This window comes from Rhipicephalus sanguineus, chromosome 8 (genome assembly GCF_013339695.2).
Source record: "Rhipicephalus sanguineus isolate Rsan-2018 chromosome 8, BIME_Rsan_1.4, whole genome shotgun sequence".
Classification (NCBI taxonomy): Eukaryota; Metazoa; Arthropoda; class Arachnida; order Ixodida; family Ixodidae; genus Rhipicephalus; species Rhipicephalus sanguineus.
The window spans coordinates 60,301,320-60,317,150 of record NC_051183.1 but is presented as its reverse complement, the minus strand read 5'-3'; the positions used below and the strand labels follow the sequence as shown (position 1 = coordinate 60,317,150).

General features: G+C 48.9%; 1 long non-coding RNA gene across 3 annotated transcripts in view; it reads left to right on the top strand.

Moving 5' to 3' along the window:
* Nucleotides 1-7,392, top strand: part of LOC119402001 (uncharacterized) — a 91,852-nt gene extending 84,460 nt beyond the window's left edge. For all 3 annotated transcript variants that reach the window (XR_007417127.1, XR_005185596.2, XR_007417128.1), the window contains 2 exons: nt 3,773-3,877; nt 7,321-7,392. This is a non-coding gene — a long non-coding RNA (uncharacterized LOC119402001). The remainder of the gene's footprint in view (nt 1-3,772; nt 3,878-7,320) is intronic.
* The last annotated feature ends 8,439 nt before the right edge of the window (nt 7,393-15,831 follow it).

Genomic DNA, 15,831 nt, shown 5'->3' with positions numbered 1-15,831 from the left:
AGGGAGTTATTTTGTAATATGGGCTTTAATTTTAACAAAAGTTTATGGTGCGAAACGCGATCAAATGCCTTCTGGAAGTCCAAAAAAGATTACATCGATTTGACTCTGTTTATCTAAGGCTGAGGCAAACTCGTGTATTGTCTCAAGGAGTTGGGTAACCGTCGACATTCCCCTACGGAAACCATGTTGTCGGCAATCAATCAATTTATTTTTTTGCAGAAAGCTTCACAAGTGCGTAAAAATAATATGTTCTGGCATTTTTGAGCAGGTACAAAGTAAAGATATTGGTCTGTATGACGTAATGAGTGAAGGATTTCCCGCCTTCGGGATCGGAACAACTTTCGCACGCTTCCAATCTCTCGGGAGTTCTGCAGTGGACAATGTTTTTTTTTAATATAAGAGATAAATACTTTGAACACCATTCTGCATAACTTACTAGAAATGCGTTCGATATGCAATCAATTCCTGGTAATTTCTTTATATCGATTTTAAGCAGCAGTGATAAAACATCCTCTTCAGTTATCATTAAGTCAGAAAGTTTTGGTACGTCCTGAGAAATCGCAAAATTTGGTTGTTTTCCATCGTCATTTGTGTAGACTGAACAGAATAATTTGTTAAACGATGACGCAAGGAGTGCTTCATCAGTGACCAATTCTCCATGAATGAGGATTTTATATGCCTGTTGCTTCCTAGTAAAAAGGGACGGACACATCTTGTGTCCGTGTGCAAACACGGACACAAGAAAGAGGTCAGGACACCACAAACGCCGACTAACAATTGAAGAGACGCACACCGGCTGAAAAGAAAGAAGGCACAAAAACTTATCGGCGCATGCCCATGCAACAGGCGAACCTATCAATCCGGCACGCGTGGCGGTCTACGTGGAAGATAACTGTTAAGGCATTTAATTTCATCTTTATGAAAGTTAATCGACGGTTGGCTCACGCATGCGCTACCACTATTCTTGATATGCCATGCTTCAATCATCATGTGCGTTTCTTCATTTCTATGCCGGTACAACACTGCGCATTCATCGAATTTAGGCGTGCACTTACAATCTCGACAATGTAAAGGTAGATTAGAAGGTGAGCCTGCTGTTAGCGATCTCTTATGTTCCAACATTATCGACGGCCAGATTATCGACGGCCGACGCCCAGTTTGCCGCTATCGGTGTGCAGCATGCATTGCTGTAGTTTGAGTTTTCATTTCCCGGCCACACGTTCGGCCAAATAAAGTTTCATCTTGAGCCCGCCGGCTGTTGTCTTCGTCGACGTCACGATCACGTGACAATATTTTTGTACATTGAGACACGAGAACTTGATCAATGTCTATTGCTGTTTGGCAGCTATCATGCGGTTTGAGGTGTATGCACCCACGTTCATGTCTAGTGGCACATCTCTATCGCTACGACTAACGCCCATGATCACGATTTAGCCATTGTGGTAGCTGAAGTTGTCAACATATACCTAGACATAGGATATGGTGAATACCGAGTGTTGCTATGCCCTGGAACTGAATAACAGGCTGCGCTCTCCAGGGCCTTCTAGAGGGTCGTCCTCTTTGGCTTCTCCTGAAAGGACGCCGCTCGCGCTGAGTCTGTGCTTTGCCTTGACTGGCGCCATTGCGTATTGTCGCTGAGGTCCGTCAAATAAACAACTTAACAAATTGGTGGCGGAGCACAGATAGCATATACAAGCACATAATAAACACTGGCAGTCGATATCCACTACTTCAAAGCATCCCTACTTGAGAAGAGACATGGCACTGTGCGCACTCCCGAATAATAGCGTAACCTACATCTGTGCTCATGCATACACTGCCACACTGCACTTCAGCAACTCGGGAGGCAGAGATTAGTAGCTTGAGCCGCGAACACGCGAAGGTGTTACACGTCCTGCTGGCCTTTGCCTCGCTCCACGAAGGCAGCATATTCCCTCCTAGACATCGTTGCCTTTCTGCTGCGCATATTGCAGTAGCGTTAGCAGGCGGCGGAGAAATGCCGTTGGTGCACGTGGAAGTTGCTGTACTCCGACAACAATCCGTCACACATTAACACTAAGCGAAATGCAAAGAACGTACCTGCGTTTAGGGCTACTCCTCGATGCATGGGCGGCGTTCCTCGCTAGCACCGACACGCTCTAACTGCGTCGTCGCCAAATCGCTCGTTATCGGCGCTCGTTAATGTCATGGCAAAATATTTCATTTCACCGCTTACAGATGGCGGCAACGCACCGCCCCACTTAGCTCCACCAACAGAGAGCATCGTACGAGAGATAATGTGTGTCATAGATATAAGGCGCGTTTGCAAAACCGCGCGAATGTGACGTAGCCGGTGACGTAGTCTGTAGAGCAGCGGCCGCCTATCGTCGCGGACCGAGAGGTCGTGCGTTCAATTCCTGGCGTCGAAGCTTTTTTATTCTAGTTTTTATTTCTTTCACATCTGTTAATGTGCATTTTACCGACGCCATATTCGTGACGGTAATACATCATTGAAGTCTTGGTGGACCCTGGGTTGAAACACTTTCATGTTAAAAGTACAAGATGGGACATGCACTGCGGCTGCCTTTTTGTGTTTTAACATTCTTGCATGTGGCTACAACAGTAACCAACTGCGCGTTACGCCACACTATTTCTCACCCGTGATATGTTTCATTGGTCAAGTCTGTGTTTCACGCCCACCACGATGGGTGGTAATTCAGCGAACGTTTTATTGGTATAACCTTGTACATGTACTTATGAAGCCAAAGATGTGAACGCCGGGATAGCCGTCATCATATCTCATTATTCCCCCTTCTTAAGCATCGGCAAGCATAGATCGTGCTAATAAAGTTGGTGTTATGCAATGTCTAACCGAAACATAGAGTGACTTTTTATCCCCAGAACATCTCTTTGCTGTAACCGCCCTCATAGATCGTTGCTCACAGCCTCCCACATTCATGAGTTCCGTTCCGCACTAGCTAACACTGTTGCAACTCACTTCTGCAAAATCTCTCTGGGTGTAAAAGGGTTAAAAAGAAAAAAATAGACTAACACCCGTTTATAGCACGAAGCCACAAGGAAAGCCATATGGATTTCTCAGAAAGAAAGCTTTTTAGCTACCGAAAAATTTGCTCTGATCCGGGTTTGCCTGTGGCTGCTTGCTACAAACGGGCGGTTGTATATTTTGTTATCTGAATCCTTCTGCCACCATGTGGGATTACGCAGAACTAATTAGCAATAATATGAGTCGATGTGCTTCGAGTTGTCGATTAATTCGCCCATGCGTTTGGCGGTTAGTTCATTTGGTAGAATGACCGCCCCAAAAAGGCGTTGGTCCCGGGTGCAATCTCTGGGCCAGGACCAGAAGAACTAAGAAGCTCTCTTTTGAGAAATCCGTAGGGATTTCTCTACGTATATGGCTTTCGCTTTGTGCTGCAAAAAAGTGATTGCCTATTTTTCTTTCTTTCTCATCTAATATTCAGTAACGAACCAATACAACCTACCTGTTCTCTTTGTCAATAACGTTTTTATTTTGCTAATTTATTTGGTAGTTGACAGCAGTCTCATTTTCTGTTTCCTTAACTTAGTACAAAATTACTGAACTTTGGTACCTTCTTTACAGTTTGTCTCTCAATATGATGTTTAGAAATATATTTAGTCTATAATTATAAATTAACGATAACAATACTTTTTTTACCATTATATCGCTTAGCTTTATGTGGATCAATGCGCTACGATTCGTACCACAGTATATTGCCGTAAATATAAATGAATGTGGGACTTACTTCTTTAGGCAATTTGCTGGAACATTTCTTTGGGAACACAGTTTGTACGAAAGAGCTATCGGCATGAACAACATCGCAGCCTGCTTGATCGTTATTACCCTCTTCGCTATGAGGTAAGAATGAACTTTTTTGAACAAACTTACCGCTTCGTTAATCTAGAAGACAAAGCATGGCGTCTCTTTGATATCTTGCAGTCGCTTCTCTAGAAAAAAATGTTACCCTAGTTGCTGCACGTGCATTAGCGGGACTTGCTCACTAGCAACTCCCACTATTTTCGCAGCTTTTCGCACCACATTTTTTTGTGTATTTGCGCAGCCAACCCATGATAACATTTCTCAAAATTTTCTAACACTAAGGGCCGGATAGCACATTGACATATTATTCTGCCACATCACAACACCGAGAAGAGTATTACAAAAATGACTGCCTCGCAACAATGAAATAATTTAAAGTAGTGCTCTTGACACCATGATGATCGATGCAGCATAACGCAGTCGAATTTAGAATAGGATTATTTCATTTTGGCTGACATAACTGCGCTGAGGGCCCTTCTGCCAATTCGTGGATTACTGCGTACCTGACACATCTCAGGAATAAATTGCTATGCCCTTCAAACAGTGGTGCGAATCGCAAAACTTTTTCAAATAATTGGCAAAGTGCACCTGTGGTTTTGAAACAGTAAAACATCGCTCAAAATCATCATCATAAATAAATCTGGCGTAACACGTGAGGTTTGTTCCTCGTATGCGGATAAAAGAGTGTTTCGGTCTCTCGGTCAAGCTTTGCAATTGCAGGTGCGCTTTAAGGGTACTCTGGCAGTTTAGTGCTGCTCATTGCCCTTTACACTAAATATTCGAAATCCTATAAACAAAATAATGCTTATTTAGCATTAGGCAACTTCTGAGTCATTATTTCAAACGCATTATCTACGTACGCATCAAATGTAAAGCATGCGAAACCAAGCTCACTCATGCGTGCGAGTTGTTATCTTACAGTACTCGAAATAAAGATCACACGGAAGGCAAGCGAATGCAAATAAAACAGCACAATTGTTGCAGCTCTCGGATATCTGCCTTTGCACAAACTCTTTGTGTCTAATGACGAAATAGGTGTTTTCAGAAAGTGGCACAGGACCGTAAATCCGGTAATAACTGATTAGAGTATGAGGCATGCATATTGTTTCAGGCAAAGGGCATGGTTCTTTTGCTCCATGTCACAGCCTTCAAGGATAAGTAGTTTTTATCGCAACATGCATTATATAGACATTTCAGGTTCATTTTCGCTGTCGGCATCCTCGTCGCCGTGACGTTTTGCATAAGATCCATACTGAAACGATCGCCGCGCGCGTCATAGGCTGTATGCGCGAGTAAAATCGTGCGAGGGCACCAGACGCCCACTAACGTTGCGCAAAACGCCATATGGAGTGTCCCGCAGCAACTGCGTACTTTCAAAGTTGAGTGGTGGTCACACGCTCCCTGTCTTAGCAAGGATTGGCAGAAGTCTCATACTATTTTTCATGTGCTGTTGACTCACCACCTGGTTTACGGTGAAGCAATGGACAGCATGAGCGTCTGTTTCACCGCTCATGCGGTCTTACTAACAACATATTGTAACAAGTGATAACCGCATGACGGTGTCCGCAGACGGCATGTGAAGCGACGAACCAAGTGCGTTACGTGCCTGAACGCCTGACTGAAGCAGACGACGGAGTTCGGCGCACTGCGCCGACGTATGCTGCGGCGTCCAACATTTAGGAAAATTCCGTCGGAGTATCAAAGACAATACGCTGGACGTTGCGGGGTGGGGAGGCATTAGGCCACTGTCGTGTCACTCTATCCCTTCAGCATTTGCACATACTATATGCACGGAGAAAGCTTAGTTAAATAATGCGGGCGTCATGTGGACACTTTTGACTGAGATAAAGCACTGACCAGAATCGAATTTTCTAGAGTAATCAGAAAATCTCGATCGTCATCTAAGTTGCACTGCGCGATATACATGTGCGAGTTTACAACAATACGCCAGACAAGCGGCGAGCACACGCTGCCTTTCTTTATTGTGAATTAGCTTTTTTCTGCGAATTCGATTGGGAAACAGCGCAATTGTGTCTTGAGGGCGGCACTACAACGTGCATTCAAGAGAAACTATTCCACTGCGAACGGCATTGAAACGTTCGGATGCACTACACACAATATTGAGAACAAACACTATCGAACTAAAGACTGCAGATGCGTGAAAGCGGCAAAATATAACCATAATTTGATATTCATGAGCGAACACTAACACGACAAAGGCTCCAGGTATTATTTGCACTCGGCTGTTTGTTTTGAATATTATCGTAAGCAGATAACATAATAATTCATTTTCATGGTAACCAACGAAGCAATAATGTAGCATTATACCTATGCGAATGAAGTGACACCTTGAATGTGAAATCAAGACGTTCATGGACATGAGGCAGCGTTATCAGGTCGGAAACACAAAATAGCCAAAAGGTAGAACAAACTGGTGAAGAATGGGCCAACCTACGGCACGACGAGTTCAGAAACCTTGGCAAAAAATAGGCACGCGTGTGTGAAAACAAGTGCGAAGTTTTTCTTTAAACTGCGAAATTTAAAATTATTTGGAAGAAACTGCGGATAAGTATTGTGGTAGCACTTTAAAATTGTAATTATTGAGATTGAAGCACTATTTGTTGGCTTTAACAATAATTAAGTTGTTTTTAAATGTATGGATGGTGGAACTTTCTTAAATATAGTCCTGAGAGACGCGACTAGCGCGCAGTGGGCTTCTCCCACGTTGGGATGGTCTTTAAATGGTTACAATAATTTATTCGTTACGCCTAGCTCCCACTATTACTTCCACATTCATTTATTGCGTGGTGACGAAATTTGAGCAGTGAATAGTCCTGAGTCGCAGTGCGTACCCAGTTTGAAGAAGTGACACAAGCAGTTTGTCGCACATCAAATTTCTAATGTCGTTGTATGGAGGGAGCCTTAGTGCGCAGTACGGAGCGCTTTTGATTGTACTGTTTAATTGCAACTATGGTGTAATGTCATGTTCTGAAATTGGCAATGGGAAAATTCAGGCCTCACGCAACAGTTTCCCTGAGTTTCAACTGCGCATCCCATATCTCTTGTTTTTGTATGCTGCAGGCGACAAATTCAATTTTGCGAGCAGGAAAAAGACCTTGGCCACCAAGTCTTGGCAGCGCATACTTGAATGCTAGCATCTGCGGGGTTCCCAGATTTTCATAATTTGGCTCCAGACAAACGAACGAAAAAGTAGCGAAGTGGTAGCCAAGTAGCCAGGATATTTTTCTTTTCTGCCGCCACTAGCCTTGAAAGGCAACCAAATTGGCGCAAACTAGGCAAACGTGGCACCCTCATTGACGATAGCGGCTGCGCCAGAGCTTTGGGGAAGGGCTGCCTTCACTTCACAGTGATCCACGCAAACCTTGCACAATTTTAGTGCAACCCTTTAACTTTTTTTTAAATTTACATGTATCTGCGGAAGAAAACTATAAATCTCATGCAAATGCTTGTGAACTTTTCAGCTCTGACTGGCAACATCCGAGCAATGTAATGGTAGAAGCAGGACGATTGTTTTCTTACAGAAATTGCTTGAATTCCGTAAGTATATAGTGCCACGCCCACTTCTTGTCTTGTTTTGATGTATTCGGGTTTGACCGGCAGGGACGGTTATCAACGCTCGACGCTGTCAGCGAAGTAATGTTCTAGAAGCATCGCGATTGTAGTAGATCGGTTTGTTAAGATTGCGCCCCGCACGCGAATGTTCCAGCTTTGTCTAGAGATTACGCCGCCACTAGCGATATTGCTGGAAAGTTCGATAGCGCCTGTATAAAAGCCGACGCGCGTGACCGCTTGTCAGTTGATCGACGGTCGACGCTCTGTTCGACGCTATCAGTGTATTGCTTTTCATTTTCCCGGCCACAAGTTCGGCCAAATAAACAGTTTCATCTCGGACGTGCTGACTGCTGTCTTCGTCGACGTCACGACCACGTGACATCTGGTGGAGGTGCTGCTTCATGATCCGGACGCCACCGTGGAGCGCTGACCCAAGCCCAAGCCGCGAAGAAGACGACTCTAAGAACAACCCGGATCCTCGAACCAGCCGCCGGCAGAAGGGACTACAACCAGAGTACGGGCTCCTTCCCGAAAACGCCAGGCAGCCGAAGACCGTCACATCGACCGTCGAGACGATGACCAACTTTCCGTGGATCGTCGTTTGAAGACCCGGAGAGCTGGCTGGAGACGTACGAGCGAGTCGCCGCCTTCAACCACTGGGACATTGAAGAGAAGCTGCGCCACGTCTACTTCTACTTAGACCACGCCGCGAAGACGTGGTTCGAAAACCATGAATCGAACCTTCAATCCTGGGACCTCTTTCGGACGACGTTCCTCAATACCTTCGCGAGCATCGTCCGCAAGGAAAAGGTCGCTGCTCTGCTGGAGACAAGAGCACAGCTACCGAATGAGACGGTAACTATCTACACGGAAGAGATGACGCGACTTTTCCGCCTGGCCGATGCTGCCATGCCTGAGGAAAAAAAGGTCCGCTTCCTTATGCGGGGAGTGAAACAAGACCTCTTTGCAGGATTGGTGCGGAACCCACCGAAAACTGTCACCGAATTCCTAAAGGAGGCTACAACAATCGAAAAATCCCTCGAGATTAGGACGAAGCAGTACAACCGCTCAACCCTGTCGACAGGCTACACCGAAGCGCACTCGCTAGGCACCGACGACCTATGGGAAACCATCAGAGCGATAGTGCGGGAGGAGCTGCGCAAGCTGTTGCCTTCAGCGCAGCCTCAAGTCGATTCGATCACCGACATGGTCCGCAAGGAAATCCAGCAGTCGCTGGGCACCCCCTGTGCAGCGCAGCCGCAGCTGCAAGCAATGAACTATGCTGCTGCTTCAGCCCGACGTAACGCCCCCCCTCCTCGCCCGCGTCAAGACGCCGCGCCGCCGCAGCAGTTCCGCCGCCAGGCACCGCCGCCACCCCCAACGACACCATACCGCCCGCCGACAGGACAAGGATGCGCCCCCCGAAAGACCGACGTTTGGCGTGCCCCTGACAACCGCCCGCTCTGCTACCACTGCGGAGAGGCCGGCCACACGTACCGCCGCTGCCAATACCGACAGATGGGGCTACGCGGATTCGCCATCAACGCGCCGCGCCCGCAGCCAGGCGAACGGCCTCGCGACATTGACGACTACCTCACCGGAACACAGTGGCAAGAACGACGACCTTCCCGATCGCCGTCGCCCGGCCGCTACATGTCACCGCACCGCCGGCAGTACACTGGCCCAAACCGGGGCCGGTCGCCCAGCCCGTATCCGGGAAACTAAGGGCAGCAACCGATGGAGGTGCGGTTGCTGTACGACGAAATGCCGAAGATCCTCCGCGGCCGCCGACGACAACAACGCGACGAGACCTTCAGAACACGACGCAAACCGGACGGAGCCCTCACGACGAAATTTCGCGGCCCGAAGAAAACCTGACGACGCAACGTCGAAACAGCGGGACTAATCGACGAAGCCGTGATCCTACGCCACGACCTAACCGCAACGCAAGACGACGGACTAGCGACCTCAATATTCTTATCGACGGCCACAGCGTCACAGCTCTCGTCGACACCGGAGCCGACTATTCCGTCGTCAGTGGGCCATTCGCCACCAAGCTGAAGAAAGTAAAGACCGCTTGGAGTGGACCCGAAATCCGGACAGCTGGAGGCCACCTGATAACGCCGATTGGTATCTGCACGGCGAGAGTCACCATCAATAACCGGACTTATCCTGCGAGCTTCGTAATCCTACGAAACTGCTCCAGGGATGTGATACTCGGAATGGACTTCCTAAGTGACCACGGCGCCGTTATCGACCTGAGGTCTGAGTGGATAACACTAAGCTCAGACAAAGCGCTCCCACCCCACGCGACGCCAGGGAACCATGCACTGAAGGTGATAGAAGAGCAGGTGACCGTTCCGCCGCGCTCCAGCGTCATTATTTCCGTCGGCACCGAAAAACCTGCGAACCTTGAAGGCGTAATCGACGGCGATCAGCAACTACTCCTGAACCGTCAAATTTGCGTCGCAAGAGGTATCGCCGAGCTGCATGACGGTAAAGCAAAGGTACTGCTGACAAACTTCAGCCACGGATATAGGCACCTCAACATGGGTGCGACGGTTGCCTACATCGACGAATGTGTAGCCGCCAGCGATGCTTTCGCCCTCTTCGATGCTGCCGAACCTGCTTCGACGAATAGAGGTCCCGAAACGGATTTTGACGTCAACCATAGCCTTCCGAAGGTCAAGCAAGACCAGCTCAAAACCCTGCTCCTGCATTACAAGGACTGTTTCTCGTCGTCATCGCGGGTCCGACAAACGCCCCTTGCTAAGCACCGAATTATAACAGAAGAAAATTCTCGACCACTCCGACAGAGCCCCTACAGAGTTTCGACGCGAGAACGTGAGGCCGTAAAGAAACAAGTGGACGAAATGCTTCGCGACGACATCATCCAGCCTTCAAAGAGTCCGTGGGCATCACCTGTGGTGTTAGTGAAGAAGGATGGGACACTGCGCTTCTGCGTTGATTATCGGCGCCTGAATAAAATCACGAAGAAGGACGTGTACCCCCTGCCACGGATAGATGACACCCTGGATCGACTTCACAACGCGACGTACTTTTCGTCGATGGACCTCAAGACCGGCTATTGGCAGATCGAAGTAGACGAAAGAGATCGAGAAAAGACCGCTTTTATAACGCCCGACGGCCCCTTTGAGTTCAAGGTCATGCCTTTCGGTCTTTGCTCGGCACCTGCGACGTTCCAGCGCGTCATGGACACCGTACTGGCCGGATTGAAGTGGCAGACGTGCCTTGTGTATTTGGACGACGTCGTCGTGTTTTCCTCATCCTTCGACGAGCATCTCCGGCGGCTTGAGGCAATACTTCAAGTAATCAAGACCTCTGGACTGACCCTGAAGCCAGAAAAGTGCCGATTCGCATACGACGAGCTCCTGTTTCTGGGTCATGTGATCAGCAAGTCTGGAGTGCGCCCAGAACCGCGGAAAACAGCTGCCATCGCCGACTTCGCGCCACCCACCGACAAGAAGGCAGTGCGCCGATTTCTCGGCTTATGCGCCTATTACAGACGCTTCGTCAAAAACTTTTCACGGATCGCCGAACCACTGACGCTTCTCACGAAGGCTAACGTGGAATTCAGGTGGGAAACGGCGCAAGTGCAAGCATTTCAAGAACTTAAACGACGCCTGCAGACGCCACCCATACTTGCGCATTTCAACGATTGCGCCGATACGGAAATACACACCGACGCAAGCAGCGTAGGACTCGGTGCCGTCCTTGTGCAAAAGACTGACGGGCTTGAAAGAGTTATCAGTTATGCTAGCCGGTCACTATCTAATGCAGAAGCCAACTATTCCACAACAGAAAAGGAATGCCTTGCCATCATCTGGGCTACGTCAAAGTTTCGCCCCTACCTCTATGGCAGGCCCTTCAAAGTTGTCAGTGACCATCACGCCTTATGTTGGCTAGCTAACTTGAAGGACCCTTCTGGTCGTCTCGCACGATGGAGTCTCAGACTTCAAGAATTTGACATTACTGTCGTGTACAAGTCCGGACGAAAACACTCTGACGCCGACTGCCTGTCCCGAGCCCCCGTCGACGCGCCGCCGCAAGAGGACGACGACGACTGCTTCCTCGGAACTATAAGTGCCGACGACTTCGCCGAAAGGCAACGAGCCGACGCGGAACTGGGGGGCCTTATGGAGTACCTCGAGTGCAAGACCGCCGTTGTTCCGAAGGTATTCAAGCGAGCACTGCCGTCGTTTTTCTTACGGAACGGCGTTCTCATGAAGAAGAACTTTTCGGCACTTCGAACCGACTACCTTCTTGTCGTGCCCTCATCATTGCGACCAGAGGTCCTGCAGGCCCTACACGACGACCCGACGGCTGGGCACCTCGGTGTTTCCCGCACGCTCGCCAGAATACAGGAAAAATACTACTGGCCACGCCTTGCTGCCGACGTCGCCCACTACGTTAAGACTTGCCGAGATTGCCAGCGACGGAAGACACCACCGACGAGGCCCGCGGGACTTCTGCAGCCAATCGAACCACCTCACCGGCCGTTCCAGCAAATCGGGATGGACCTACTGGGGCCGTTCCCGACGTCGACTTCCGGCAACAAGTGGATCGTCGTAGCAACCGACTACCTCACCCACTACGCGGAAACAAAAGCCCTGCCCAAAGGCAGTGCCGCTGAGGTAGCCAAGTTCTTCGTTGAGAACATCGTCCTTCGACACGGCGCCCCAGAGGTTCTCATCACCGACAGAGGTACGGCGTTCACGGCTGACCTGACTAAGGCGATCTTGGAATACAGCCACACAAGCCACCGCCGCACCACCGCGTACCACCCACAGACCAACGGCCTCACCGAGCGTCTAAATAAGACCATCGCCGACATGCTAGCCATGTACGTCGACGTCGAACACAAGACGTGGGACGCCATCCTTCCGTACGTGACCTTCGCGTACAACACGGCCGTACAGGAAACGACGCAGATGACGCCATACAAATTGGTCTACGGACGGAGCCCGGCAACGACGCTCGACGTCACGCTACCAAACGTGACCGACGAGGAAAACATCGACGTGACCACCTACCTACAGCGCGCCGAAGAAGCACGACAGCTCGCCCGCCTACGGATCAAGAACCAGCAGACGACTGACAGCCGCCGCTACAACCTTCGACGACGCCACATGGAATACCAACCCGGTGACCGTGTATGGGTATGGACGCCAATACGCCGACGAGGACTTAGTGAGAAGCTTCTTCGACGATACTTCGGACCGTACAGGGTACTTCGACGCCTCGGCGCGCTCGACTATGAGGTTGTCCCTGACGGCATTACGAACTCTCAGCGGCGCCGTGCGCGACCTGAAGTCGTCCATGCCGTGCGCCTTAAGCCGTTTTTTGCGCGTTAGCGATCCTGGGGACTCTATTTTTTTTCCTTTGTTATTGTACTAATTTATTTGTGTATGCACTTGTTTTGTTTTTTTTTCTTTCTCTTCTATGTTCTTTCACAAGCATCGGGACGATGCTTTTTTCAGAGGGGGGCAATGCCACGCCCACTTCTTGTCTTGTTTTGATGTATTCGGGTTTGACCGGCAGGGACGGTTATCAACGCTCGACGCTGTCAGCGAAGTAATGTTCTAGAAGCGTCGCGATTGTAGTAGATCGGTTTGTTAAGATTGCGCCCCGCACGCGAATGTTCCAGCTTTGTCTAGAGATTACGCCGCCACCAGCGATATTGCTGGAAAGTTCGATAGCGCCTGTATAAAAGCCGACGCGCGTGACCGCTTGTCAGTTGATCGACGGTCGACGCTCTGTTCGACGCTATCAGTGTATTGCTTTTCATTTTCCCGGCCACAAGTTCGGCCAAATAAACAGTTTCATCTCGGACGTGCTGACTGCTGTCTTCGTCGACGTCACGACCACGTCACAATAGTTGAATGGTGAGGGACGCCCAGCGCAAATATGCTTAGGTTTCTTAGTTCAGATTTTGTTGGCACGTTTACCTAGCCTTCAGGAAAAAAATATAATGCTGTTGATAGGGTGGAGTACGGCAGCAATGCCACGAAAGGACAGAAGACAACGCATAGAGTAGGTAAAAATTACACCATCTCCCGCTAAAGGGGACCATGAGGCGATGCGAAGCCGGAACACTTGCACGGTCGCGTTCCGTTGGCGTTCGTTGGGCATGCTACCGACCTGGCGTCGTGGAACGCGAAGAGGGACGCTACGCGCGTCGTATCTTCCATCTAGCCTGCCGTTAATTCTCACAGGGCGAGCGGGGAACGCGGTCGACAGGCGGGCGAGAGGGGGGCAGCGTAGGAGAGGAGAGAGAAGGGGAGGGGACGCGCGTGCGCTCGAGCTCATCGCGGCGTTGCGCAGGAGAGAATTTCGGCATGTCTAGCCCGCGTTTCAGAGGAAGAGTGGAAAGGGGGAGGGGAGAGGGTATGGGAGAGGGGGAGGGAAAGTGAAGAGGGGAAGGGGAGCTGGTTGAGTGGAGAGGAGGTGTGGGGAGAGGGTATGCGCATGCGCAGTAAGGGTGCTCACGACGCACACCACCACCACCACCACCACCGGATTGAGCTCCGCCTTAAGATACTTCGCATCTAAAAGCTAGCAAGGCCTATCCCATGTAATGCTATGGTAGAGCGGCCTGAGAACTTTTAGAGTGCCGCTTTACGTGCATCGCTACCTACTATCGTTTATTATGGCAAGAGTAGCAGGTATTAGAAACAAGAGGAGGAGGTCGACAGGCAAGCTGGAACGCACCGCCTCCTTTATGTCGCGCCTATCAGTTCTGGCTCGCCATAATGGTACCGTCGCGGACGCTTTGGTTCACGCACCGTTCGCTGCGCGACGCTGCTACCTGTCGCTACGTTGGAATGCTAATTGCTAATTGGTGCCAAATGGGATATAGTGTAGCAAATATGTGAACATCACCTGACCTGTGGTTTTCGGGCACAACGATTGAAAGAAAACGGTCAGGAGGAATAGCTTACTTGTGGACAAGAAATAACGGCCGAGAAAAGAATAAGATCGGCAATTGCGTAAGGACGGCTATTACGGAATTTGTAAAATAGGCGGAAATAATGCTATTAGAGGACGCGAATAGCCACATACGTGACCTTGACGAATAAGAGACCCCATTATGAAGTCATTGCTAGATCTCTGCGAGAAACGTAGTGTTGTGATAGCTAACACGGGGCCTAAGTGGGATCGGCAGATCACGCCGGGAGTCGGAAACAGGCAATGAAACACTGATTACTGTCTCATGACAGAAGCAATTTATCACAAACTGAGAGAACTGAGTATAGAGGACAAAAGATTAACAGCTTGGGTAGTGATCTTAATCGCGCAATATTGCAAATGAGATATAAAACCCGAAAAGACAACATAGGTTCAAAGTTGGGCAGCTAGTATATAATTGACAAACTAATAACAATAATATATATATAACTGTTATTAGCCGCTAATAAGAATTATATATATAGTTGTTATTAGCCGTGTTATAGCCGCAAGAGTCGAAGAAAAGGTAGGCAAAATACCAGCAAAGGACTATGGGTATAGTGAGCTCTTACCTGTAATGACGAAAGAAATAAGGAAACACAAAGAATAAGGAAATATAATCAAAATAACTCGATGGAAAGGAAAGAGAAACCCGAAAATCTGGTGGAAGAAAGAAATGCAGGAAGTGATCGAGAAGGGACGTGAAGCATCACGCGAGCAAAGGCAGGCAAAAAACGCGAAGCGGTCGCAGGACGAAGTAAACATAGGGAGCGTAGTTAGAGAAAAACTCTAGTGGACTGATATTGGTCAACGCAACGAGTAAGGGTGAAAGTGGTAGCTGGGTGATAGAGATTCGCTGAAAAGAGATGGCCGTTCCTGGGATATTTTGGATGCACATAAAATCGGTAGGTAGGAAGCCTCTCACAATTCCACGTCATATTGTAAATGAGGGAGGAAATCATTTGGAAGGGTACGAAGCACTAATCATATCCGAAGCTCAACAACCGATTAGTTTAAAAACAACCTGCAGGTGATTTCCCCGGTGGAAAAATGTATGAAGGAGAGGGCAACCGGGGAAGAGCTAGAGTGAGCAACTGGGCGTGTTGGCATTGCATGAGCCGAAATAGTACTTGAGAATTTCAAGTGGAAGAACGCAAAACGAAAAGAATGTCCGCAACTGCACTAAACGTGAAAGATGTAGGAAGTGCGGGGCAGTGATACCCCTCCTCTTCAACCTCACATCACTCCTCCTCATCCTCACTTTATTTTTCCACTCCCTTGCAATACAACACTGTACACTGCTATCGTATACTTTGCCCTCGCCTCCTCCTTTCCCTGTTTCTCACCCTTACATCTCTCCTTCTCGTACTCACTTCTCTTTCCCAGCGCTTGCCAGACTCGATCCGACTCAAACTCACGAAAAGACTACTCAGTCGGACTAACTCAGAATC